The sequence below is a fragment of the Erpetoichthys calabaricus genome, chromosome 7 (assembly GCF_900747795.2).
Source record: "Erpetoichthys calabaricus chromosome 7, fErpCal1.3, whole genome shotgun sequence".
Lineage (NCBI taxonomy): Eukaryota > Metazoa > Chordata > Cladistia > Polypteriformes > Polypteridae > Erpetoichthys > Erpetoichthys calabaricus.
In genome coordinates, this window is record NC_041400.2 from 84,580,739 (window position 1) to 84,606,443 (window position 25,705).

The window sequence follows — 25,705 nt, forward strand, 5'->3', positions numbered from 1 at the left end:
TAATTAAATTACTCGATTGTTTTAGTAGTTTGTTGAACTTTCTCTGTACTTTGTGTTCGTATATAAATAGCTGTCAGTTTCACATGGTCTTAGTGTTGAATTAGTTTTCGGAGATTTTATCAACTGTATATTGTTGTGATTAAGTCAAGTTTTTGAAGCATTTCTTCTCGTATGTATTTTTAAAAATGGATCGGTTTTTACTAAACAGTAATAAATTGTAAAAGTATCAATGCTGGTGCTAAGGCGCAAGACTCGTTCGAGATCCTTGATACTTTTATATTCGAAAATGATGGTGCAAGTTTATATGTCTGGCTGTTATGGAGGATTGCAGGCACTTATTTGAAGCAAAGCCTCTGATGCACTTCGTCCCTCAGATCCCTAGGGTGGACTCCTTCACAATCGTACCCACTCTCCTGGCACGATCCGTCCCCTGAGCGCCGATCCTTTAGTCGTTCCGGCACCCCTGACCCCGCTGACTTCTTTCATTCATGCTGGCTGGCTGGTCTTCTTTCCTTTGCCCCAATGCCTCACTCTCGCTCTCCAAGCCTTTTTTCCCTTCCTTTTCGTCTCTTTTTTTTTTTTCCTCTCTCCATCTGTGCTGGGCCATTCTTATATGGCTCCATGGGGGCAGTGTCTCAACTGCACACCGCAGGAAGCCAATTAAGCAATTGAGAACAATCACACCCTCACGTGCACGCCCCAATTACTCCATCAATCGTGCCAAAGGAGACTGAAACGGCCAAAGGAATATTTAAAAGCCGCCAATCTTTTGTAGCCGTGGACCTGCTACACCACAATCCCACTAATTAAAATAAGTTAGATTTGTTCAATTACATTTTATTGTGATCTTAAATACGTGTTTTATTTATTTTTAAAAATTATTGTCTGTTTCGCACATTAGAATTTGAGGGGACGTACGCCTTGGGAAAACCTGGATTCAGCAATGGTGCAGAGAATCAAAAAGGTTTGGGAACCACTGCTGTAGGGTATAAAAATGGAAAAATCTTGGAAAAGGCAATTCAGACAGAAAACCATCCCTGGTGGTACCTGGTGTTCTTTCTGCAGGGACAGTATGATAAGAACCAGGAGAAAATAAGTAGTAAGAAAATGTGCCAAAATTGTAAATTGGAAGTAAAAATTATCTTACCTTAACACTAATTTCCCTAAAAAGCTCTTTGATCACTCAACTTTTCCAACATATGCAAGAAAACTCATGTTTCTTTATCACCTCACCAATTGTCTGCTGACAGCTGTTTCATTTTGCAAATGAGTCAATTAGCGGCAATCAACCTGCACTCATCCATCCCCCATTCAGCCAGCTGCATATGCCCTTCCTGACACTAGTCATCTGTTTATCATCCCCCCAGCCAGAATTTTCAATTTCAGCTCTAGTCTGTGTAGAAGATTTTATCTACCAAAGAATTTTAAGGAATTATATAGGTAACGATATCGTTATATGAAATACAAACATTTCATGTGTGTTTAATCTCTACAACTATCTGTGTAAATGTATGATGTAATAAGAAACGCTAGATTTTGTAGACGTAAACCAAACATATGTATTTATTACATCAAATATAACTGTTTGAATGTGAACTTCTACTTATGTGACAACTGAGCTTATGTGACGTCAAGGTAATTACAATAGCACACAGACAAACGGTCGTTTAGCATTAACTTTTACAACAAACAAATTTACAGACTGTTACTCAAAAGAAATGCATTTATTATATTAAACATAACTGTGTGAATGTGAAATGCACACAAACACATACATGCATGAAAACACCTTTATTTGAAAATAATTTTTGGACTTCAGACTGTACACATTCATGGCAACATGTCATTTGAACAAATGTTTTTTTATTCAGTTTTACTCTTGAATAAAAACAAAAAAAAATTTTTTGCCACAGTAATAACGATATAATGTTGATGTGAAGTGTAGACTAAAGTCCAAATATCAAATAAATACCTTCACAATACGCATAACAAAACAAGGGCACATTTATTCAAGAATAAAACAGAATAAGAAGAAATTGTTCAAATAACATGTTGCTGTGAATGTGTGAAAACTGAAGTCCAAATATCAGCTGGTGCAAAATAAAGACAATTGCATGCATGTGTGTAGTTGCATGTTTCATTTTCAACCAGTAATATTTGATATCCACACAACTGTCACAGTGGTTACCACTGCACCACCTAATGGATGTGTGAGGCAGCAGCGTTAACCACTGGGTTCGAATCCCGAATTCTCCCTGTGTCAAGCACTTTGGGTACTGAGCAATTCTTATAAAATACAGTAAAAGCATACATTTGATTTCAGTCTGTAACAGTGTGTATAAATTTAGGATACTTGTAAAAGTTAGCACTAAAAAGACAAATTGTTTATCAGTGCCTTTATAATTACCGTAACGAGACATAAGCTCGATATATAGAGTATAAATGTGTCACGAAATTAAGAACGAAATAATGCTAACAGTGTCAGATCGGGGTTGGGGAGCAGTGAATCTATCTAGAGTGCATCCGGAAAGTATTCACAGCGCATCACTTTTTCCACATTTTGTTATGTTACATCCTTATTCCAAATGGATTAAATTCATTTTTCTCCTCAGAATTCTACACACAACATCCCATAATGACAACGTGAAAAAAGTTTACTTGAGGTTTTTGCAAATTTATTAAAAATAAAAAAACTGAGAAATCACATATACATAAGTATTCACAGCCTTTGCTCAATACTTTGTCGATGCACCTTTGGCAGCAATTACAGCCTCAAGTCTTCTTGAATATGATGCCACAAGCTTGGCACACCTATCCTTGGCCAGTTTCGCCCATTCCTCTTTACAGCACCTCTCAAGCTACATCAGTTTGGATGGGAAGCGTCGGTGCACAGCCATTTTAAGATATCTCCAGAGATGTTCAATCGGATTCAAGTCTGGGCTCTGGCTGGGCCACTCAAGGACATTCACAGAGTTGTCCTGAAGCCACTCCTTTGATATCTCGGCTGTGTGCTTAGGGTCCTTGTCCTGCTGAAAGATGAACCGTCGCCCCAGTCTGAGGTTAAGAGCGCTCTGGAGCAGGTTTTCATCCAGGATGTCTCTGTACATTGCTGCAGTCATCTTTCCCTTTATCCTGACTAGTCTCTCAGTCCCTGCCACTGAAAGACATCCCCACAGCATGATTCAGCCACCACCATGCTTCACTGTAGGGATGGTATTGGCCTGGTGATGAGCAGTGCCTGGTTTCCTCCAAACGTGACGCCTGGCATTCACACAAAAGAGTTCAATCTTTGTCTCATCAGACCAGAGAATTTTCTTTCTCATGGTCTGAGAGTCCTTCAGGTGCCTTTTGGCAAACTCCAGGCGGGCTGCCATGTGCCTTTTACTAAGGAGTGGCTTCCGTCTGGCCACTCTACCATACAGGCCTGATTGGTGGATTGCTGCAGAGATGGTTGTCCTTCTGGAAGGTTCTCCTCTCTCCACAGACGACCTCTGGAGCTCTGACAGAGTGACCATCGGGTTCTTGGTCACCTCCCTGACTAAGGCCCTTGTCCCCCGATGGAAAAGTCCTGGTGGTTTCGAACTTCATCCACTTACGGGTGATGGAGGCCACTGTGCTCATTGGGACCTTCAAAGCAGCAGAAATTTTTCTGTAACCTTCACCAGATTTCAGATCATGGCAAAGGCTGTGAATACTTATGTACATGTGCTTTCTCAATTTTTTTTTATTTTTAATAAATTTGCAAAAATCTCAAGTAAACTTTTTTTTGTCATTATGGGGTGTGTGTAGAATTCTGAGGAAAAAAATGAATTTAATCCATTTTGAAATACGGCTGTAACATAACAAAATATGGAAAAAGTGATGCGCTGTGAATACTTTCCGGATGCACTGTATATCGAGCTCAGTTTTGTTTCTTGTTTTATATTAATATGACACTAATGTTGTCACCCCCAGGAGAGAGAGAGGGAGGTTTGGAGCATGCACCGATTACAGTTTGCCCCCACATGGCAAACCACTCGGATTGAGATCATAGTGCAGCTGTGTAAAGGGTGACACGTCAGCACCACACTGAACAGTGTAAGTTTTTTAATGTTGCTGGAATGCCAATCCTGCCACCAACCCCCAAATTTTCCCTGCAAGTTGGAGGACCTGCTTGAGGGCTAGATGCAGATTAATGTCATACCTAGGATGGGGCAATTGCAAGTTAAGGGCCTTGCTCAGGGGCCCAATGGAGTAGAGTCACTTCTGGCATTTATGGTATTCGAACTGGCAACCTCTGATTGCTGGCACAGATCCCTAGCCTCAGAGCCACCATGCCACCCAGGGGGAGAGGAAAAAAAAATACAGTGCATGACAGAAAATGCCACAGAGCACTTTGCAAATAAACATTTCATATGCTACAAGAGGAAGAGATTCCACCATTATGAGTATGCAAATGACATACAGTATCTTTGGGTGTGGGTGGATAAAAGCATACACACAAATGTGGGTGAATCATTTCTTCTTGGTATCTTGTTCAGTGTACACACATCTCAATCTCTATTAAGTTAGTTTGACTCGCACAGACTTTGACAGTAATGTAACTGAAGAAATGTTTCGCCCGCATTTGTGTGTCTGCTTTAATCCCTTCAGAGCTTATTTTCACATGTGTTTCATCATAAGTTTACACAGACTCAAATTAAATGTATGTTTTTATTATATACTACTACTACTACTAACAACAATAATAATAGCTCACTACTCAAAGTGCTCCCCTTGGGGACCAGTCATGTATAGTTGACACAGACTGCTCAGACAATTAGAACGCAGCAGGACTGATCTGAAGTGAAGATGCGGGTTTGATTCCCTGGTAGGGAGAAAGCTTTTTGTTTTCCTTTTTAGATAGATACAAAACTGTCAGGGAAAAAAAAAAGTAAGGTAAGCCAACAGACAGACAGGAAAGGCACTATATAATAGGCAGACTGGGAGGCCACTACATAATAACAGTATTAGCAATATACTATTATACATTTATCTCTGAGACTTATGTAAAAAAATAAATGAAAAATGCTACAGCCTGTTTATTAATCAACAAATGCTGCAGGAAGGCAAGTAGGCAGTGAGAATACATATAGATGTGAAAGGAACTAGACAGACAGCTAGATAGGGTAGGCACTATATATTAGATATAAAACTGTCAGGAAAAACAGGGAAGGCACTATATAATAGGCAGACAGGGAATCTACTACATACAGTTAGGTCCATAAATATTTGGACAGAGACAACTTTTTTCTAATTTTGGTTCTGTACATTACCACAATGAATTTTAAATGAAACAACTCAGATGCAGTTGAAGTGCAGATTTTCAGCTTTAATTCAGTGGGGTGAACAAAACGATTGCATAAAAATATGATGCAACAAAAGCATTTTTTAACACAATCCCTTCATTTCAGGGGCTCAAAAGTAATTGGACAAATTAAATAACTGGAAATAAAATGTTCATTTCTAATACTTGGTTGAAAACCCTTTGCTGGCAATGACAGCCTGAAGTCTTGAACTCATGGACATCACCAGATGCTGGGTTTCCTCCTTTTTAATGCTCTGCCAGGCCTTTACTGCAGCGGCTTTCAGTTGCTGTTTGTTTTTTTCTTGGGCCTTTCTGTCTGAAGTTTAGTCTTCAACAAGTGAAATGCATGCTCAATTGGGTTAAGATCAGGTGACTGACTTGGCCATTCAAGAATTTTCCACTTCTTTGCTTTAATAAACTCCTGGATTGCTTTGGCTGTATGTTTTGGGTCATTGTCCATCTGTATCATGAAATGCCGCCCAATCAATTTGACTGCATTTAGCTGGATTTGAGCAGACAGTATGTCTCTGAACACCTCAGAATTCATTCGGCTGCTTCTGTCCTGTGTCACATCGTTAATAAGCACTAGTGTCCCAGTGCCACTGGCAGCCATGCATGCCCAAGCCATCACATTGCCTCCACCGTGTTTTACAGATGATGTGGTATGCTTTGGATAATGAGCTGTTCCATGCCTTCTCCATACTTTTTTCTTGCCATTCTTCTGGTACAGGTTGATCTTGGTTTCATCTGTCCAAAGAATGTTTTTCCAGAACTGTGCTGGCTTTTTTAGATGTTCTTTAGCAAAGTCCAATCTAGCATTTCTATTCTTGGGGCTTATGAGTGGCTTGCACCTTGCAGTGCACCCTCTGTATTTACTTTAATGCAGTCTTCTCGTTATGGTAGACTTGGATATCGATACGCCTACCCCCTGGAGAGTGTTGTTCACTTGGTTGGCTGTTGTGAAGGGGTTTCTCTTCACCATGGAAATGATTCTGTGATCATTCACCACTGTTGTCTTTCGTGGAGGTCCAGGTCTTTTTGCGTTGCTGAGTTCACCAGTGCTTGCTTTCTTTCTCAGGATGTACCAAACTGTAGATTTTGCCACTTGTAATATTATAGCAATTTCTCGGATGGGTTTTTTCTGTTTTCGCAGCTTAAGGATGGCTTCTTTCACCTGCATGGAGAGGTCCTTTGACCGCATGTTGTCTGTTCACAGCAAAATCTTCCACATGCAAGCACCACACCTCAAATCAACTCCAGGCCTTTTATCTGCTTAATTGATAATGACATAACGACGGACTTGCCCACACCTGCCCATGAAATAGCCTTTGAGTCAATTGTCCAATTACTTTTGAGCCCCTGAAATGAAGGGATTGTGTTAAAAAAATGCTTTAGTTGCCTCACATTTTTATGCAATCGTTTTGTTCACCCCACTGAATTAAATCTGAAAGTCTGCACTTCAACTGCATCTGAGTTGTTTCATTTAAAATTCATTGTGGTAATGTACCGAACCAAAATTAGAAAAAAGTTGTCTTTGTCCAAACATTTATGGAGCTAACTGTATATACTGTGGCTAGGCAGGGAATTCATTTTATAATAGGCAGACAGAGAAGGCACTTAACTGATAACTACTGTTATGTTTTACATACTGTATACCAGGGATCTCCAAACTTTTTTCCCCCCCGAGAGCTACTTTTACAAAATGAAAATGGCCAAGAGCTATTCATGTTTTCTAATGTTTATTCTCATAGCATATTTCAACCAACACAAACTGAATAAGCTTGTTTTGCCTCAACACTTACAAAATGTTAGGTGTCCACAACTCACATTTTGCATTAAAACATCACAAAAAATATTTAGTTCACCTGCAAGTGCATTTTGCATGTCTGTATGCATTTTCTAGTGTATCTCACACTATTGAATTAAAATATGAATGCTGTCAAAACAAAACAATGCAAATACAAATACACATATATTACGTATTCATTTGTCATTTTGTTACATGTCACTGTTTCACTTCACAAGAGTATTCACATGCCCTGTTGCATGTGTGATGTGTTTTTTAATTAGTGAGATGATTGGCACTGCATGGAGTCAACAAGAGAGGTGTATGATGGAGTGTAGCCACTTACGTGCACTCTTATGGAGTCATTTAAATGTTCATCTGTCAGTCTTGTTCTGAACTTTGATTTCATGACATTCATGTCAGAAAAGGCAGACTCACATAGGTATGTAGACCCAAACAAAGCAGACATCAGAGCTGCTTGGTGAAGATTCTTATAGTTATCTGGCTCTACTAAGCTCCAGAAATGCTGAGAATGCTGTTGAGACTTTAACTGCACATTATTTTGAAGGTTTACTAATATATAATATATAAAATCCAATGTCTCGCTGTCTGTATGTCTGTCCGCTTTTCATGAGAGAACTACTTAACAGATTTAGATCGTTTTTTTTTTTTATAATTTGCTGGAACATTCCGGTCGATTTTGCGACTTATCTCATTTCACTGTGTATCATAGTTCGCTTGCAGTACCGATTTATTTGCGCGAATCCGAGATTCATGCAACGGGCCTGGGGGGAGGGGCCTTCCTCACTCACTTGCCAGCTTCTGGGCATATTCCATAACTCCGCTTAGCTAGCAAACAAGAGAACAATTGAATTCAACTTTGTTTGATATTTAAAATAAAGTGTTACTTAGGTCTTGATGACTTTGAATCTGGATATTCTCTTAAGTGTATGCCACACTGAAAAGACAGATTGCAATTCAGATTGTTGATTGTGATTTTGTGTTAAAAGGATCGTGATATGATTTCTTAGAAAGATTGCCCACCGCTAATTTGACTAATCAAGTTTTCAAATTTATGTAGGATTCATCAACCCTTTGGCGAGTTACTTGGAAAGGGGCTGCGAGCTACTGATAGCTCGCGAGTGACGTGTCGGAGACCCCTGCTGTATACCGAGTGTGTGTGTATATATATATATATATATATATATATATATATATATATACACATACATACAGTAATCCCTCCTCCATCGCGGGGGTTGCGTTCCAGAGCCACCCGCGAAATAAGAAAATCCGCGAAGTAGAAACCATATGTTTATATGGTTATTTTTATATTGTCATGCTTGGGTCACAGATTTGCGCATAAACACAGGAGGTTGTAGAGAGACAGGAACGTTATTCAAACACTGCAAACAAACATTTGTCTCTTTTTCAAAAGTTTAAACTGTGCTCCATGACAAGACAGAGATGACAGTTCTGTCTCACAATTAAAAGAATGCAAACATATCTTCCTCTTCAAAGGAGTGCGCATCAGGAGCACAGAATGTCAGAAAGAGAGAGGAAAGCAAACAAATCAATAGGGCTGTTTGGCTTTTAAGTATGCGAAGCACTGCGGCACAAAGCTGTTGAAGGCGGCAGCTCACACCCCCTCCGTCAGGAGCAGACAAAGAGAGAGACAGAGAAAAACAAACAAGCAAAAATCAATACGTGCCCTTCGAGCTTTTAAGTATGCGAGGCACCATGCAGCATGTTGCTTCACGAAGCAGCTGCACAGAAGGTTGCAACGTGAAGATAATCTTTCAGCATTTTTAGACGAGCGTCCGTATCGTCTAGGTGTGCGAACAGCCACCCTGCTCAACCCCCCTACGTCAGGATCAGAGAAAGTCAGCGCAAGAGACAGAGAGAGAAAAGTAAGTTGGGTTTCTTCTCAGCCATCTGCCAATAGCGTCCCTTGTATGAAATCAACTGGGCAAACCAACTGAGGAAGCATGTACCAGAAATTAAAAGACCCATTGTCCGCAGAAATCTGCGAACCAGCAAAAAATCCGCGATATATATTTAAATATGCTTACATATAAAATCCGCGATACAGTGAAGCCGCGAAAGGCGAAGCGCGATATAGCGAGGGATCACTGTATATATATATATATATATATATATATATATATATATATATATATATATATATATATATAATATATATATATGGTTGAAATAGTTTACTGTCAAATAATGCAAAGAGTACGCGACATGTGTTTCGCCCTAATTCTGGGCTCATCAGGCGACACTCTACTGCACTCCCTCTCGGGAATCGAACCTCGGACGTCAGCGCCAGAGGCGATGCCCCTAACGTTGCGCCACGGTGTGTGGTTCGTTTATTTGACAGCATGTAGATCGGGGTAATTACATTCACGGCATTCATAGTCTGTGTCACAATCTGATTGTATGGGCTATTTCAACCATTCTATGATCTTCTTCTCACAACTGAGGGCACCGTGGCGGATGTTAGCAGACTTGCTGGCCAACCACAAGCGTTACCTGGTAGGTAACCACCCATACAATCAGATTGTGACACAGACTACGAATGCCGTGAAAAAAAAAAAAAAAAAAAAATATATATATATATATATACAGTGGTGTGAAAAACTATTTGCCCCCTTCCTGATTTCTTATTCTTTTGCATGTTTGTCACACAAAATGTTTCTGATCATCAAACACATTTAACCATTAGTCAAATATAACATAAGTAAACACAAAATGCAGTTTGTAAATGGTGGTTTTTATTATTTAGGGAGAAAAAAAAATCCAAACCTACATGGCCCTGTGTGAAAAAGTAATTGCCCCCTGAACCTAATAACTGGTTGGGCCACCCTTAGCAGCAATAACTGCAATCAAGCGTTTGCGATAACTTGCAATGAGTCTTTTACAGCGCTCTAGAGGAATTTTGGCCCACTCATCTTTGCAAAATTGTTGTAATTCAGCTTTATTTGAGGGTTTTCTAGCATGAACCGCCTTTTTAAGGTCATGCCATAGCATCTCAATTGGATTCAGGTCAGGACTTTGACTAGGCCACTCCAAAGTCTTCATTTTGTTTTTCTTCAGCCATTCAGAGGTGGATTTGCTGGTGTGTTTTGGGTCATTGTCCTGTTGCAGCACCCAAGATCGCTTCAGCTTGAGTTGACGAACAGATGGCCGGACATTCTCCTTCAGGATTTTTTGGTAGACAGTAGAATTCATGGTTCCATCTATCACAGCAAGCCTTCCAGGTCCTGAAGCAGCAAAACAACCCCACACCATCACACTACCACCACCATATTTTACTGTTGGTATGATGTTCTTTTTCTGAAATGCTGTGTTCCTTTTACGCCAGATGTAACGGGACATTTGCCTTCCAAAAAGTTCAACTTTTGTCTCATCAGTCCACAAGGTATTTTCCCAAAAGTCTTGGCAATCATTGAGATGTTTCTTAGCAAAATTGAGACGAGCCCTAATGTTCTTTTTGCTTAACAGTGGTTTGCGTCTTGGAAATCTGCCATGCAGGCCGTTTTTGCCCAGTCTCTTTCTTATGGTGGAGTCGTGAACACTGACCTTAATTGAGGCAAGTGAGGCCTGCAGTTCTTTAGACGTTGTCCTGGGGTCTTTTGTGACCTCTCGGATGAGTTGTCTCTGCGCTCTTGGGGTAATTTTGGTCGGCCGGCCACTCCTGGGAAGGTTCACCACTGTTCCATGTTTTTGCCATTTGTGGATAATGGCTCTCACTGTGGTTCGCTGGAGTCCCAAAGCTTTAGAAATGGCTTTATAACCTTTACCAGACTGATAGATCTCAATTACTTCTGTTCTCATTTGTTCCTGAATTTCTTTGGATCTTGGCATGATGTCTAGCTTTTGAGGTGCTTTTGGTCTACTTCTCTGTGTCAGGCAGCTCCTATTTAAGTGATTTCTTGATTGAAACAGGTGTGGCAGTAATCAGGCCTGGGGGTGGCTACGGAAATTGAACTCAGGTGTGATACACCACAGTTAGGTTATTTTTTAACAAGGGGGCAATTACTTTTTCACACAGGGCCATGTAGGTTTGGATTTTTTTTCTCCCTAAATAATAAAAACCATCATTTAAAAACTGCATTTTGTGTTTACTTGTGTTATATTTGACTAATGGTTAAATGTGTTTGATGATCAGAAACATTTTGTGTGACAAACATGCAAAAGAATAAGAAATCAGGAAGGGGGCAAATAGTTTTTCACACCACTGTATATTAGTGCTGGGCGGTATACCGGTTCTTACCGAAAACCGTTTTTTATTTTTGTTATGATATGGATTTTTGTTATACAGCAACACCGGTTTAAATTGCCTAAACGACGTTCGGAACGTGACGCAGCGGGAAACTGTTCACGTGGGGACCTTTTTCACTGCTACATCGCTAATCACAGCGGTGTTGCACGGGGGCTCTTTTTCACTGCTACACCGCTAAATAGCTAGTGGTAGTGTAGGTTTTGCACTCTGAAAATGGACAGAGAACATTCCGAAACTGAAGCTGTAGCAGACGATAAAGTTGAACATGATGACACAGAATAACTTTTGCCGAAAAAAAGGAGTCGCGTCCATTATCTGGAGATGCTTTGGTTTTAAAAGGTCAGATGTGGACCATTATGTTCAAATGTGTAAATACTGTTTCTATACTACTGGATAATACTGCAAGCCAAGTTGTACTTGTTTTATTTGTTTTCAATACTGTGTAATGTACCTGGGTACTGTGTAATAGTGTGACGACATGTTGACTTTATTCTCGACATTTCTACTTTATTCTCGCCGTTTATGTCAAGATTAAAGTCGACATGTTGACTTTATTCTCGTAATTTGCCATTAAAGTAGAATATCGTAAAATCAATATTTAATTTACTAGATTTTCTCAAACCCTGTCATAAGTTATATAGCACATTAAATGCTTTGTGTTAAGTGTTCCCCGAGCCATGTTAAATCGAGTACATGCTTCTTAAACTGACTTCCTCTTGTACTGAGGAGGCACCCGCAGCGATCGCCGCACAGAATACATTCACTTCATGATATTCCTGCTCTCAGAACATTTAGAATGCTAAGATAAATACTTGATATCATTTTCATGATGAAATGCATTAAAGCATGTATTAATCATGGAGGTTACACTGCTGCCTCGCAGCAAAGTGGTCCTGGGTGTTCCCTGCTTTGAATTTGCATTTGTTTCTGGTGGGTTTACTCGGCATGCTTTAGTTTCCTTTCAAAGTCATGTAGGATGTGGGATTTTGTTATGCTATATTGACCCTGCTAGTGTATGTGTTGCTCGTATTCACCCTGCGATGTGCTGGCGACTCGTTCAGGATTTTCTCCTGCCTTGCACACAATGTTTGCTGGGATGGGCGCAACCCTGAATAGATGGCATAATTAAACATGTATAGCGAAGATATTTTTAAAGTTTTGAACACTCCGTGGGCTAAGTTTATAACTAGTTTCAATTTCACAAAGACATTTATCGTGTGGTGATTGGTTATGTGGAGAAAGTAAAAGGAAGGATAGGAACTGGAGTTTTGGTACGTCAGGTAGACAGCACGCGTGCAATAAAGAAAGTCCGCTCAGAAGAACATCCATTGAATTCTGTGTTCATGTCTCCGACCGCCAGATCACAAACCCAATATTTACACAATATTTAAGTTAAACTTGTGCGATACCCATTCATACATCCAGTTTTTTGGAGCCTCGTCACACCTGCCATGAAGGTCTCTACACTGAACGTACACCTGGGGACCCCTTACTGCCAGGGATCAGCACTACCGCCTCACTACCGTGCTTGTTTAATACATGCTTTAATGCATTTCATCATGAAAATGATATCAAGTATTTATCTTAGCATTCTAAATTTTTAGAAAGCAGGAATACCACGAAATGAATAGATTCTGTGTGGTGATTGCTGCCTCCTCTTACTGCGGAGGAAGTCAGTTTAAGATGCATAGTGATTAACAACTGGGTCGGGGAACACAACACAAAGCATTTAATGTGCTACATTAACTTATGACGGGCTTTGAGAAAATCGAGTAAATTAAACATTGATTTTAGGATGAAGTTTAGTTTATGACATTCTACTTTAATTATGAAGTAAACTATGAGAAATGTCGACTTTAATCTTGACATAAGCGTCAAAATTAAAGTGGAAATGTCGAGAATAAAGTCAGCATGTCGACTTTATTCTTGACATATACCAATAGTTTGTTTTTTTTTTTCTTCCCTCTGTCTGTATTTTTTTTTCTTCACCGTGGCCCTAATGCACTTCCGTAGGGCTATACCACAAATAGCATTATACAGTAAATGCAAGTTGCAGTTTTATTATTTATGTATATAGCTTAGCTTGAAGCAAGGTCCATATTAATGCAGTTTGCCTAAATGATGGTACAGTTGGTAAGGATGTCATCACAAAGTTGCACTTGTTTTATTTTATTTTAATTTGGTGAATACTGTGTAATGCACCTGGGCTTGAAGTCTTGAAGTAATAGTGCAGTTATAAGTAATAATACTATTATTTATTTTATTGTTATTATTTATTAGTTTAAATATTATGCAGTTTATTGATGGTAAAGTTGTTGAAAAAGTCACTTCAACGTGTCAGTGGACAGAAATGGTTAACATTAACAAAGTGTAGTTAGTTCACAAAAAATATTTACTGTTTATTACTTTTCTAAGACATGTTCAGTGCAATACAACTTTTGACAAGCACCTCTGGATATTTTACTAAGTCTAAATGCTTCTTTGGATGGTTGAAAATATGTTGTCAAAATCATAGTTTAAGTTTTTGCAAAATTTGTTCAATAAAAAGGTTCTATATTTTGACTGCAACTGTCATGCAATGTGATTCCTTCTCTTCATTAGTGTCACCCTTTTGAAAACTATCACTTTATGGGGCCATGCAAACCTGTATTAATACTTGTGTGCACATTAAAATGTTTTTTTGTACAATGTACAATTCTCATTAACAGTGAAATAGGTTATTCTTAGCCAGTCTACTGCAGTAATTACAGTGGAAAATGTGGTTAACATTCACTCATGCATGGGCAAAACCGGGATAATTTAGAAAAATACTGTGATATAGAATTTTGGTCACACCGCCCACCCCTTATATATATATATATATATATATATATATATATATATATATATATATATATAAATATAAATAAAATGCAGTATATATAATAGCAAAGTAACCCAGCCATAGGGAATGTACAAGCCAGTGTGTTTCTTCATGTCGGTCCCAAGACCAGATAAATGGGGAGGGTTACATCAGGAATGGCATTCGGTGTAAAATTTTGCCAGATCAATATGTGGACAACATTGATTTCCATAAAGGTTCGGTCGACATCTGAGGTAACAACAGCCAGCACCAGTAATGTGAGCCAACAGTGTGCTGGAGGAAACTGGGCTACTGTTGGCTGAAGAAGGTGAAGAAGTGGGGGAAGGCGTGTCCAAAGGCAGGAGGAGAGGAGGAAGGAAGAGAGTGGAAGTAAGTAGGAACTTTGAACGTTGGCAGTATGACTGGTAAGGGCAGAGAGTTAGCTGATGTGACGGAGAGAAGGAAGGTTGATATATTGTGCGTGTAAGAGACTAAATGGAAGTGAAGCAAGGCCAGGTGGATCGGAGGTGGGTTCACATGGTTCTATCATGGTGTGGATGGAAGAAGAAACGGAGTAAGGGTTATTCTGAAGGAACAGTATGTCAATAGTGTTTTGGAGGTGAAAAGAGTGTTAGACAGAGTGATGATTATGAAGCTGGAAATTGAAGGTGTGATGATGAATGTTGTTAGTGCTTATGCCCTCCAAGTTGGGTGTGCGATGGATGAGAAAGAATTCTGCAGTGAGTTGGATGAAGTGGTGGAGAGTGTACCCAAGGGAAAGAGAATGGTGATAGGAGCAGATTTCAATGGAGATGTTGGTGAAGGGAACAGAGGTGATGAGGAGGTGATGGGTAGGTATGGTGTTAAGGAGAGGAATGCATAAGGTCAGATGGTAGTGGATTTTTCAAAAATGATGGGCATGGCTGTGGTGAATATTTGTTTTAAGAAGAGGGAGGAACATACAAGAGTGGAGAAAGATGCACACAGGTAGATTATATCCTATGCAAGAGGGTCATTCTAAAGGAGATTGAAGACTGCAAAGTGATGGCAGGGAAAACGTAGTTAGGCAGCATAGGATGATGGTCTGTAGGATGATGCAGGAGATCAAGAGGAGGAGGAGAGTGAGGGCTAAGCCAAGGATCAAATGGAGGAAGTTGAAAGAGGAAGACTGCAAGGTTGAGTTCAGACAGGAGGTAAGACAGGCACTGGGTGGCAGTGAAGAGTTACCAGACAGCTAGGTAACTACAGCAGAAGTAGTAAGGGTGACAGCAAGAAGAGTGCTTAGAATGACATCTGGACAGAGGAAGGAGGAAAAGGAAACCTGGTGGTGGAATGGGGAAGTATAGGAGAGTATACAGAGGAAGAGGTTGCCACAGAGTAAAGTTATGGGAAAGAGTAGTGGAAGCTAGGCTGAGAAGGGAGGTGAGGATTAGCGAGCAGCAATATGGTTTCATGCCAGGAAAGAGCACCACAGATGCAATGTTTGCTTTAAGGGTGTTGACAGAGAAGTATAGAGAAGGCCAGAAGGAGTAGCATTGCATCTTTGTGGACCTAGGAAAAGCATATGACATGGTACCTCAAGAGGAGTTGTGGTCTTATATGAGAAAGCCGGGAGTGGCAGAGAAGTATGTAAGAGTGGTACAGGATATGTACGAGTGAAGTGTGACTGTGGTGAGGTCTGCGGTAGGAGTGACAGATGCATTCAACGTGGGGGTTGGATTACATCAGGGATCGGCTCAGAACCCTTTCTTATTTGCAATGGTGATGGACAGGTTGACAGAAGAGATTAGACAGGATTCCCCGTTGACTATGATATTTGCTGATGACATTGTGATCTGTAGCGAGAGTAGGGAGCAGGTTGAGGAGACCCTGGAGAGGTGGAGATATGCTCTAGAGAGGAGAGAAATGAAGGTCAGTAGGAACAAGACATAACAGATATGTGTAAATGAGAGGGAGGTCAGTGGAATGGTGAGGATGCAGTGAGTAGAGTTGGTGAAGGTGGATGAGTTTAAATACTTGGGATCAACAATACAGAGTAAAGGGGGCTGTGGAAAAGAGGTGAAAAAGAGAGTGCAGGCAGGATGGAATGGGTGGAGAAGAGTGTCAGGAGTGATTTGTGACAGACGGATATCAGCAAGAGTGAAAGGGAAAGTCTACAGGACGGTGGTGAGACCAGCTATGTTATATGGGTTGGAGACGGTGACACTGACCAAAAAACAGGAGACAGAGGTGGAGGTGGCAGAATTAAAGATGCTAAGATTTGCATCGGGTGTGATGAGGATGGACAAGATTAGAAATGATAGCATTAGAGGGTCAGCTCAGGTTGGACGATTTGGAGACAGATAGGTGAGATTGCATTGGTTTGGACATGCAGAGAAGAGGTGCTGGTTATATTGGGAAAAGGATGCTAAGGATAGAGCTGCCAGGCAAGAGGAGAAGAGGAATGTCTAAGATGAGGTTTATGGATGTGGTGAGAGAGGACATGCAGGTGATCGGTGTAACGGAGCAAGATGCAGAGGACAGGAAGTTATGGAAAAAGATGATCCACTGTGGCAACCCCTAACGGGAGCAGCCGAAAGCGAAAGAAGAAGAAGAGTATGCAACACTTTAGTATGGAATCTAAGCTAAGTTTTATACACAAGGCCCTTGGTGACTTTAATTCACTTATTCATCTAGTCAGCCTGTCATGGAATCAACTTAAATTTGACGCAGTTCACTTTCACTTTACAAACATTGTACAGTGCTTACAAATAATAAAAAAAATTACATAAAACCACAAAACAATGCCATACAAACTATAAAAATACAATGTCTTATATGCATAGAAATATGCAGCTGGATTAACAGAAAGACAGTGCCACAACATTTCAAATGTAGTTTGTTATGATATTCCAAAACCTCATGACCTCTAAAGATTCTAAGTATTCCATTGTAGAAACTCTGACAACTGCCATATCAAAATGTGCTTTCTGTGAGAAAAATAAATACAGTATTTTTCAATGAATTTGCACATATTTAAAAAAAAAAACAAACTTCTAGGATGACATCACTTCCTGTCCAGACCTTGAAAGCCGCCATCTTTGCCACATGTCATCAGTTCTGTTTTAGACTTTAAACCAGACACAACTCTACAAAATCCAACCCTTTTGCAGCCAGGGCATAATATACAGGTGGCTGCCCCAAACCTTTGTATGTCTCCTGTCCATTATTGTGACATGTAAAACCTGCTTTCAAAACTAGAGATCTGTAAATTCAAAATAAAAAATTCACAAATTGTAATCATACTGAATCACTCTTATCTTTTACATGGTTACACTGGAGATAAAGCAAAATACTTTCTTTTTAATGTATTGATCTACAAAAAGCAATACACATGGCACTGTGTAATTCAATGGTTCTCAATCTGTGGGGCGGGCCCCCCTAGGGGGGCACGAAGTAACAAAAAGGGGGGCGCGAAGATGTGAAAAAAGAAAACAAGAATCAAAATATGAAAAATACATCTATTGAAACCAAAACAAATTAACTTAAACTAAATTCTGATACTAGAAAAATAAATATAGAGTTAGATAAATGTCGATAAAAGTTAAGTAGGTATAATAAAATATGCATCTATGATATATCATTAATTAAAAAAGAACAAATTGGTATTAGTAGGCTCCTTTCAAAAAAACGTTAGGGGGGTGCAATTAAAACTTATGAAAACTCGGGTCACAAATACTTAAAGGTTGAGAAACGCTGGTGTAATTCATGACCAATGAATGACAGGGAAGGTGGGCATTAAATTCAAAAGTTCTGTGATGAGAGAAGTCCCTGGTGATATGCATTTTTAGATAAATAAAAAAAATTGTGTACTGCTACCTCCATCAGTATGTATGCTCAGCCGACACCGGGATGTTTAGTGGGGTGATTAGGGGCTGATCATGCTAGCACATGAGTGTGTGATTCTTCCCTCTTGAGAATCCAGTAGGTACCAAAAGGGCGTTAGGAGGATGGAAGGTCAGGGTTGGAGCATCATAGCAGACACCGAAGGTGGCAGTCTTGGCGAGAGCCGGAGTTGGTGACTGTGGCGGTTGGTGTCTCAACGTGCTGCAAGATCTGAACAGGGTGAGCTGGGCATATGGATAGTGGAACCCAAAGACTGCATGGCTTTATTCTGGTTTTTACTCATGGACTTTTTTATTGATTGACTTTAAACTTTTACAGAAGAGCACCAATTATTATGTACAAGGGGGCTTCGCCCGCTGCTCGCTTCGCTCGCCTACCCCCGGCGTTTTGAACCCGTGCCCGCTGGGCAGCCGTAGTTTCAGAGGCGCGTTGTAGGAGCTTGCGTTGTTTTGAACCCGTGCTTGCCCTGCTTCTGCGGTTTGAGACGCGCGTTGTAGGCGTATATCCGTCACTCGAGCTCGTTTGGTTTGAACCCGTGCCTGCTTTGCCTCCGCAGTTTCAGACGGTGGGTCACATTCGGCGTTTTGTACGATCCCAAGCAGCACATTATTCCTAACTTCACTCCGCAGTAGTGCCACGCACAATATGGCGGTGACGCCTGTGCCTTCACTACGCAGTAGTGCCACTCACAATATGGCGGCAATGCCTGCACCTTCCGTATTATGTCGGGTTTTACCATGCTATGTAGGCGCCTTTGCCTTTCGTACTTTCCCCGCCTTCCGACGCGCGATGTAGGCGCCTGCACCTTCCGGGTCTGCCTCCGCTGTGTGGTGTGGACGTTTAACTGTCGTTTTTTCAGCCTTTATATTCTGTGTCTCGCTGTGCATGTGTTTCGTGCCTAGGTTTTTTTTGAAGCTGTTGCATTCCAGTTTTCATCATCTGTAACCTGCTCTCCATGTGTTTGGCCCCGTTCTTTAACCTCTTTATGACGTTTTACTTTGTTTCCTACTCTGTCTTTTATTTCTGACCTCGCTTTATCCTGCTTGCGGAATGTCAGATGGTTCGTAGTCTCTCCTGTTTCGCTCTGGGGCGGGGGGGCTTTGTGTGGCGCCTGCGCAAGTTCGTAGACTCTCCTGTTTCACTCTGGGGAGGGGGGCTTTGTGTGGCGCCTGCGCACTATGTCTCCTGCGTCCACGGGCAGGTCCCTGCGTCCATATCCGGTTTACCATTCTCGTCCACTTAGTAATATGGATTATTTGTTCACTTTATTTATTGACCACACTGTGCACTGTTTGAGAATAAAATCACAAATGCACTTTGTCTTCATCCCTACTTGTTTGTGTCCTCATTTGCCCAGCTCAGGTATAGCTATCAACTGCTCTGGGTTCAAACTGCCAAGGAGCATGGAGCAAATCTGGACCCTTGCAAACTCATTCTCATTTCGCAATGCTTCACTTTTGTTCAGAAAAAAAAAGTTCTGGAAGAGATTTATTTAATATTATTTTAACCAAAATGTGTGTGTTTGGGATACTGTGATCATACAGCTGATATCTGAGTTAATTACAACACAAATAGTTACCAATTTTTTCATGGACATTTTGATATTTTTTTCCTGGTTGTTCAGTGTATGGTACTCATTGACCCCCATTGTATGATTATGTTTTAATGGTAAATTACAAGATTAAAAGTTTTTCTTGGCCATCGCAACAAACAATAGGGAGTAAGTAACAGATTAAAACAAATATATATAAAATATTTAGTTGGGAGTATTCCTTTAACACTCTTTTATTGGTATTTAGCACTTCCTCTCTTATCTTCATTATCCTATTTTTACAGTTAATAATGCATTTTGATGTCATTGCTGTTATTTTGGCACTAATTTAATATTCATTTGTCAAATTTCTGCAATTTCTCCATCTTAGAAAATAATGTACAACTACATACTGTGGCACCTTATTATTTGAGTATATTAGTGAAACATGACCTCTCATCTAAATCCAAGTTCAATGTTTGCTAACAAAATCAAACTGGACATTTAATCTTCTTAAATTTGTTTAATTAAATTTTATTAAAGGATAAGTTTAGTATTTTTCTAGGAACTAAAAACTTTATATATTTAAAGGGTAAGTTCTGTATTTTTCAACTTAAAAGTTATTTCTTCACAATCATGGTATTTTTTAATTTGCCATATAAAATTGTGTTCTAAAGTGAAGGATTTTTATTTTATTTTTATTTTTTATAAATTTTAAAAATACCCTGTCTGTTCTTCCACCAAGTACACTTTGAAACAGCAAATACAGTGGTGTGAAAAACTATTTGCCCCCTTCCTGATTTCTTATTCTTTTGCATGTTTGTCACACAAAATGTTTCTGATCATCAAACACATTTAACCATTAGTCAAATATAACACAAGTAAACACAAAATGCAGTTTGTAAATGGTGGTTTTTATTATTAGGGAGAAAAAAAATCCAAACCTACATGGCCCTGTGTGAAAAAGTAATTGCCCCCTTGTTAAAAAATAACCTAACTGTGGTGTATCACACCTGAGTTCAATTTCCGTAGCCACCCCCAGGCCTGATTACTGCCACACCTGTTTCAATCAAGAAATCACTTAAATAGGAGCTGCCTGACACAGAGAAGTAGACCAAAAGCACCTCAAAAGCTAGACATCATGCCAAGATCCAAAGAAATTCAGGAACAAATGAGAACAAAAGTAATTGAGATCTATCAGTCTGGTAAAGGTTATAAAGCCATTTCTAAAGCTTTGGGACTCCAGCGAACCACAGTGAGAGCCATTATCCACAAATGGCAAAAACATGGAACAGTGGTGAACCTTCCCAGGAGTGGCCGGCCAACCAAAATTACCCCAAGAGCGCAGAGACGACTCATCCGAGAGGTCACAAAAGACCCCAGGACAACGTCTAAAGAACTGCAGGCCTCACTTGCCTCAATTAAGGTCAGTGTTCACGACTCCACCATAAGAAAGAGACTGGGCAAAAACGGCCTGCATGGCAGATTTCCAAGACGCAAACCACTGTTAAGCAAAAAGAACATTAGGGCTCGTCTCAATTTTGCTAAGAAACATCTCAATGATTGCCAAGACTTTTGGGAAAATACCTTGTGGACTGATGAGTCAAAAGTTGAACTTTTTGGAAGGCAAATGTCCCGTTACATCTGGCGGAAAAGGAACACAGCATTTCAGAAAAAGAACATCATACCAACAGTAAAATATGGTGGTGGTAGTGTGATGGTCTGGGGTTGTTTTGCTGCTTCAGGACCTGGAAGGCTTGCTGTGATAGATGGAACCATGAATTCTACTGTCTACCAAAAAATCCTGAAGGAGAATGTCCGGCCATCTGTTCGTCAACTCAAGCTGAAGCGATCTTGGGTGCTGCAACAGGACAATGACCCAAAACACACCAGCAAATCCACCTCTGAATGGATGAAGAAAAACAAAATGAAGACTTTGGAGTGGCCTAGTCAAAGTCCTGACCTGAATCCAATTGAGATGCTATGGCATGACCTTAAAAAGGCGGTTCATGCTAGAAAACCCTCAAATAAAGCTGAATTACAACAATTTTGCAAAGATGAGTGGGCCAAAATTCCTCCAGAGCGCTGTAAAAGACTCATTGCAAGTTATCGCAAACGCTTGATTGCAGTTATTGCTGCTAAGGGTGGCCCAACCAGTTATTAGGTTCAGGGGGCAATTACTTTTTCACACAGGGCCATGTAGGTTTGGATTTTTTTTTCTCCCTAAATAATAAAAAACACCATTTACAAACTGCATTTTGTGTTTACTTGTGTTATATTTGACTAATGGTTAAATGTGTTTGATGATCAGAAACATTTTGTGTGACAAACATGCAAAAGAATAAGAAATCAGGAAGGGGGCAAATAGTTTTTCACACCACTGTATTTTGATTTAAGAAAATGTGGCTTCCAAAATTAGGAGACATACTTGTGATAACGAAAGGAAATAATTATTTTATCATTGATTTAATCTTTGCTCATAATTCATCCCCTGTAACCCTGGAATCAAGCTAGTAGCTCTTCTCTGGACTTCTTCCAGCTATGTTCTTTTGGTAGCCTGGAGACCAAAACTATACACAGTACTCCTGGTGAGACAGTATAGTTCGTTATTAAGCTTCAGCATAACCGCCTTGGACTTGTATTCTACACATCGTGTTAGATTAACTAACATTCTGTTAGCCTTCTTAATAGCTTCTGAAACTTTTTCCATGTTATACTAATAATGGCGTGAAGTGTATAACGTGTGAAGACATTAGTCCAAATATCAAATAAACACGTGAGGTTTTATTCAAGAATATAACCAAAATTAAAAAAAAATCATTCAATTCAAATGCTGCTGTCAATGAGTTAAAAACCAAAGTTCAAATGTCAATCGACAGAAAGTTGACATGTATTCTTGGATGGTCAAATCAAATGTATCTTTTTAGTATATTATAGTAATAATAATAGCAGCTCACTACTCAAAACACGGAATGCCCAGTCTCAAACCTGGAACCTTTTGGTTATAAGGCAGCAGTTCTTACCTCTGCACCATCCAAGAACACATATCTTTCGACTGACATTTGAGCTTGGGTTTTAAACTCATTAACAGCAACATTTAAATTGATTGATTTTTTTTTTTTACTTTGGTTATATTTTGGAGGGGTTTAAGACTAGATCACATCGCATCTCCACCTAGAACCGGTTCGACCCTCTTCTCTCCTCCACTGTGTTGGTAACCATGGGTGATGTATTTGTGATTAGAGATTCTATCATATGAGACATTAACATTTCTTGCCCTAAAAGGTGTCATTTTGCTTGACTCTGCCCTAAATAGAAATCTTTTATTTCTTGTTTTTACCAGTGCTCGTGATGTTATGAGAAAAGCACCTAATTATATAATGTGTGAAGTCTGTAGTCCAAAGATCAAATAAACACTTTCATAAAAGGTTCAAGAATAAAACAACAGCTTCCATGGCGTAGCTGTAAGATTTGCTGACTTGTAATCAAGAGTCGCTGGTTCAATCCAGACTGCCTCCTGTATTTGCCCTTTTCAGTAGTGAGCTGCTCTTATTGTTAATATTATACAGTACATGTGCACGGTCTGCAGCTGTGGGGGGATGGAATAGTAGGCTACTTGTCTTTATTGGCACATTTACAGGACAAAAGACGCTGACAGAGAGGTGGGCCGGATCTACGAGTTTTTTCGTAGGCTCTGGTAATTCTAGTGTTAAAGAAAGTATGCCAGAGAGCTGAGCGTAAATGGAGAAAAACTAAATTGATGATCCACTATGAGATACTGAAGGGTAAAATAACAGAATAAAACAATATAGTCCATCTTGAAAGGCGGTGCTATTTCTCTAAATAACAATGATATAACTGATCATTTCCTAAACCCAGGTCACTCAGTGGAATACCTCCGAAAAAACTTCCAGTGAAACTTGAGACTTTTGCTATATTTTTTAATCACAAAATTAATGATACTAGAAATAATATAATACACCCCCCACCAATACTGATCCCCGTCAACCCACGGTATTCCATTTTAAGCAAATTAAATTCTTTCACCAGGATAGATTTACCCGATTTATATAAAATTATTTCTAAACTGAGACCCTCCACCTGCGTCCTTCACCCAATAAGTTTTTTCAAAGACGTATCTGAGAGTGTTCTTGACATAGTAAATTCATCATTAGATATGGGGGTCTTCCCAGACTGTTTTAAGACTGAAGTCGTTAAAACCCTGTTCAAGAAAAATAATCTGAACTATTATGTTTTTAAAAATTTTAGACAAAAATGTAAAAAATTTTAGACCTGCCTTTCTTAAGTAAAAATCCTAGAAAAGGCAGTCATTATGCAGCTAAATGATCACTTGAATAAACATGGTGTTCTTGACAAGTTTCAGTCAGGTTTTAGAACAAATCACAGTACAGAAACTGCACTCGTTAAAGTGCTAAATGACTTGAGGGTAAATGCAGACAGAGGCCGTTTATCTTTTCTCATCCACTTATGCCACATTTGATACCATTGATCACAATATTCTTATAAATCGCCTTAGTCAGTGGGTGTTCCTCTCTGGCAGTATCTTAAATTGGTTTGAGTCTTAATTGAAAGGTAGAAAATTCTGTTAGTTGTGGTAATTATACTTAAAAAACACATGATATTCTATATGGTGTTCCACAAGGATCTATTCTGGGTCCACTGCTCTTTTCGATCTATATGCTCCCATTGGGTCAGATTATCTCAAAGCATGACGTGAGCTACCACAGCTATGCCAATGACACACAACTGTATTTATCAATAGCGCCTGTTGACCCAGATTCTCTCGTCTCACTGACACAATATCTTACTTGTGTTTCTGAATGCATGAGTAGTAACATTCTCAAACTAAATAAGGATAAAATCTTAGTGATTGGCAAAAATGGATATAATGAAGGTATTAGAAATAAACTTGATCCATTAGGCTTAAAAGTTAAGACAGAGGTAAAGAATTTAGAGGTAATTACTGACACTGATCAAAATTTCAAATCACATATTATTCAGATTACTAAGAAGGCATTTTTTCACTTAAAAAATATAGCAAAAAGTAGACCCTTTATAACTTTGCAAGATACTGAAAAATTAGTCATGCTTTTGTTTTTAGTTGCCTAGATTACTGCAACACACTCCTCTCAGGACTACCCAAAAGACATCAATTGATTGCAACTAGTGCAGAATGCAGCTGCCAGAATCTTAAGAAAAGAAAATCTGAGCACATCTCTCCAGTTTTGATGTTACTACATTGGTTACCCGTGCCATTTAGAATTGACTTCAAAACACTGCTTACGGTTTATAAAGACTTAAATAATCTCGCTCCATCCTATATCTTGGAATGCCTTTCACCTTGCACTCCAAATCGTAACCTTAGATCAGGGGTGGGCAAAGTCATTCCTGGAGGGCCGCAGTGGCTGCGGGTTTTTGTTCCAACCTAGTTGCTTAATTAGAAAACAATCCTTGCCAATAATTACATTTCATGGCTTGTTAGTACTTTAACTCTGCTATGTCAAGTCATTCTCATATCCTAGATTTTTTTCCAGTCTAAGGACATCATATAAATACTTTCAAGTGTAAAATGGATGGGTATATCTCAATCCTTCACTTTTTTCTCTTCTCTTTCCTCCCAAGTATTTAATTAAACCAAATAGTGCATGATAAATACACACAGGTGTAAAGGGTAACAAGAAAAATGGATAATTGCTAGGTTTCTTTTGTCATTTGCATCTTATTGCTAATAAGGAGCAATTAAAAACCGAGAATGCAGCTGTTTAAGACTTAAATAAGCAATAAGGGTTCAAAATCTTAATGAGGGAAATAACTAAAGTGAAGCAGAAGATGTTTCTAGAGCAATAAGTGCTTTTTATTAAGCAATTGGGTTGGAACAAAAACCTGCAGCCACTGCGGCCCTCCAGGAATGACTTTGCCCACCCCTGCCTGAGTGTCTGCTTATAATTTCAAGAGCTAAACTTAAAAGAAGTGGTGAGGAAGCCTCCTGCTGTTATGCACCTAAAATCTGGAATAGTTTACCG

At 39.5% G+C, this 25,705-nt stretch overlaps 1 protein-coding gene across 2 annotated transcripts in view; it reads right to left on the reverse strand.

The window, feature by feature from the left end:
• The window catches only part of pigo (phosphatidylinositol glycan anchor biosynthesis, class O), a 278,331-nt gene that overhangs the window by 65,038 nt on the left and 187,588 nt on the right, over positions 1-25,705 (reverse strand). The gene's annotated exons all lie outside the window — the stretch shown is intronic.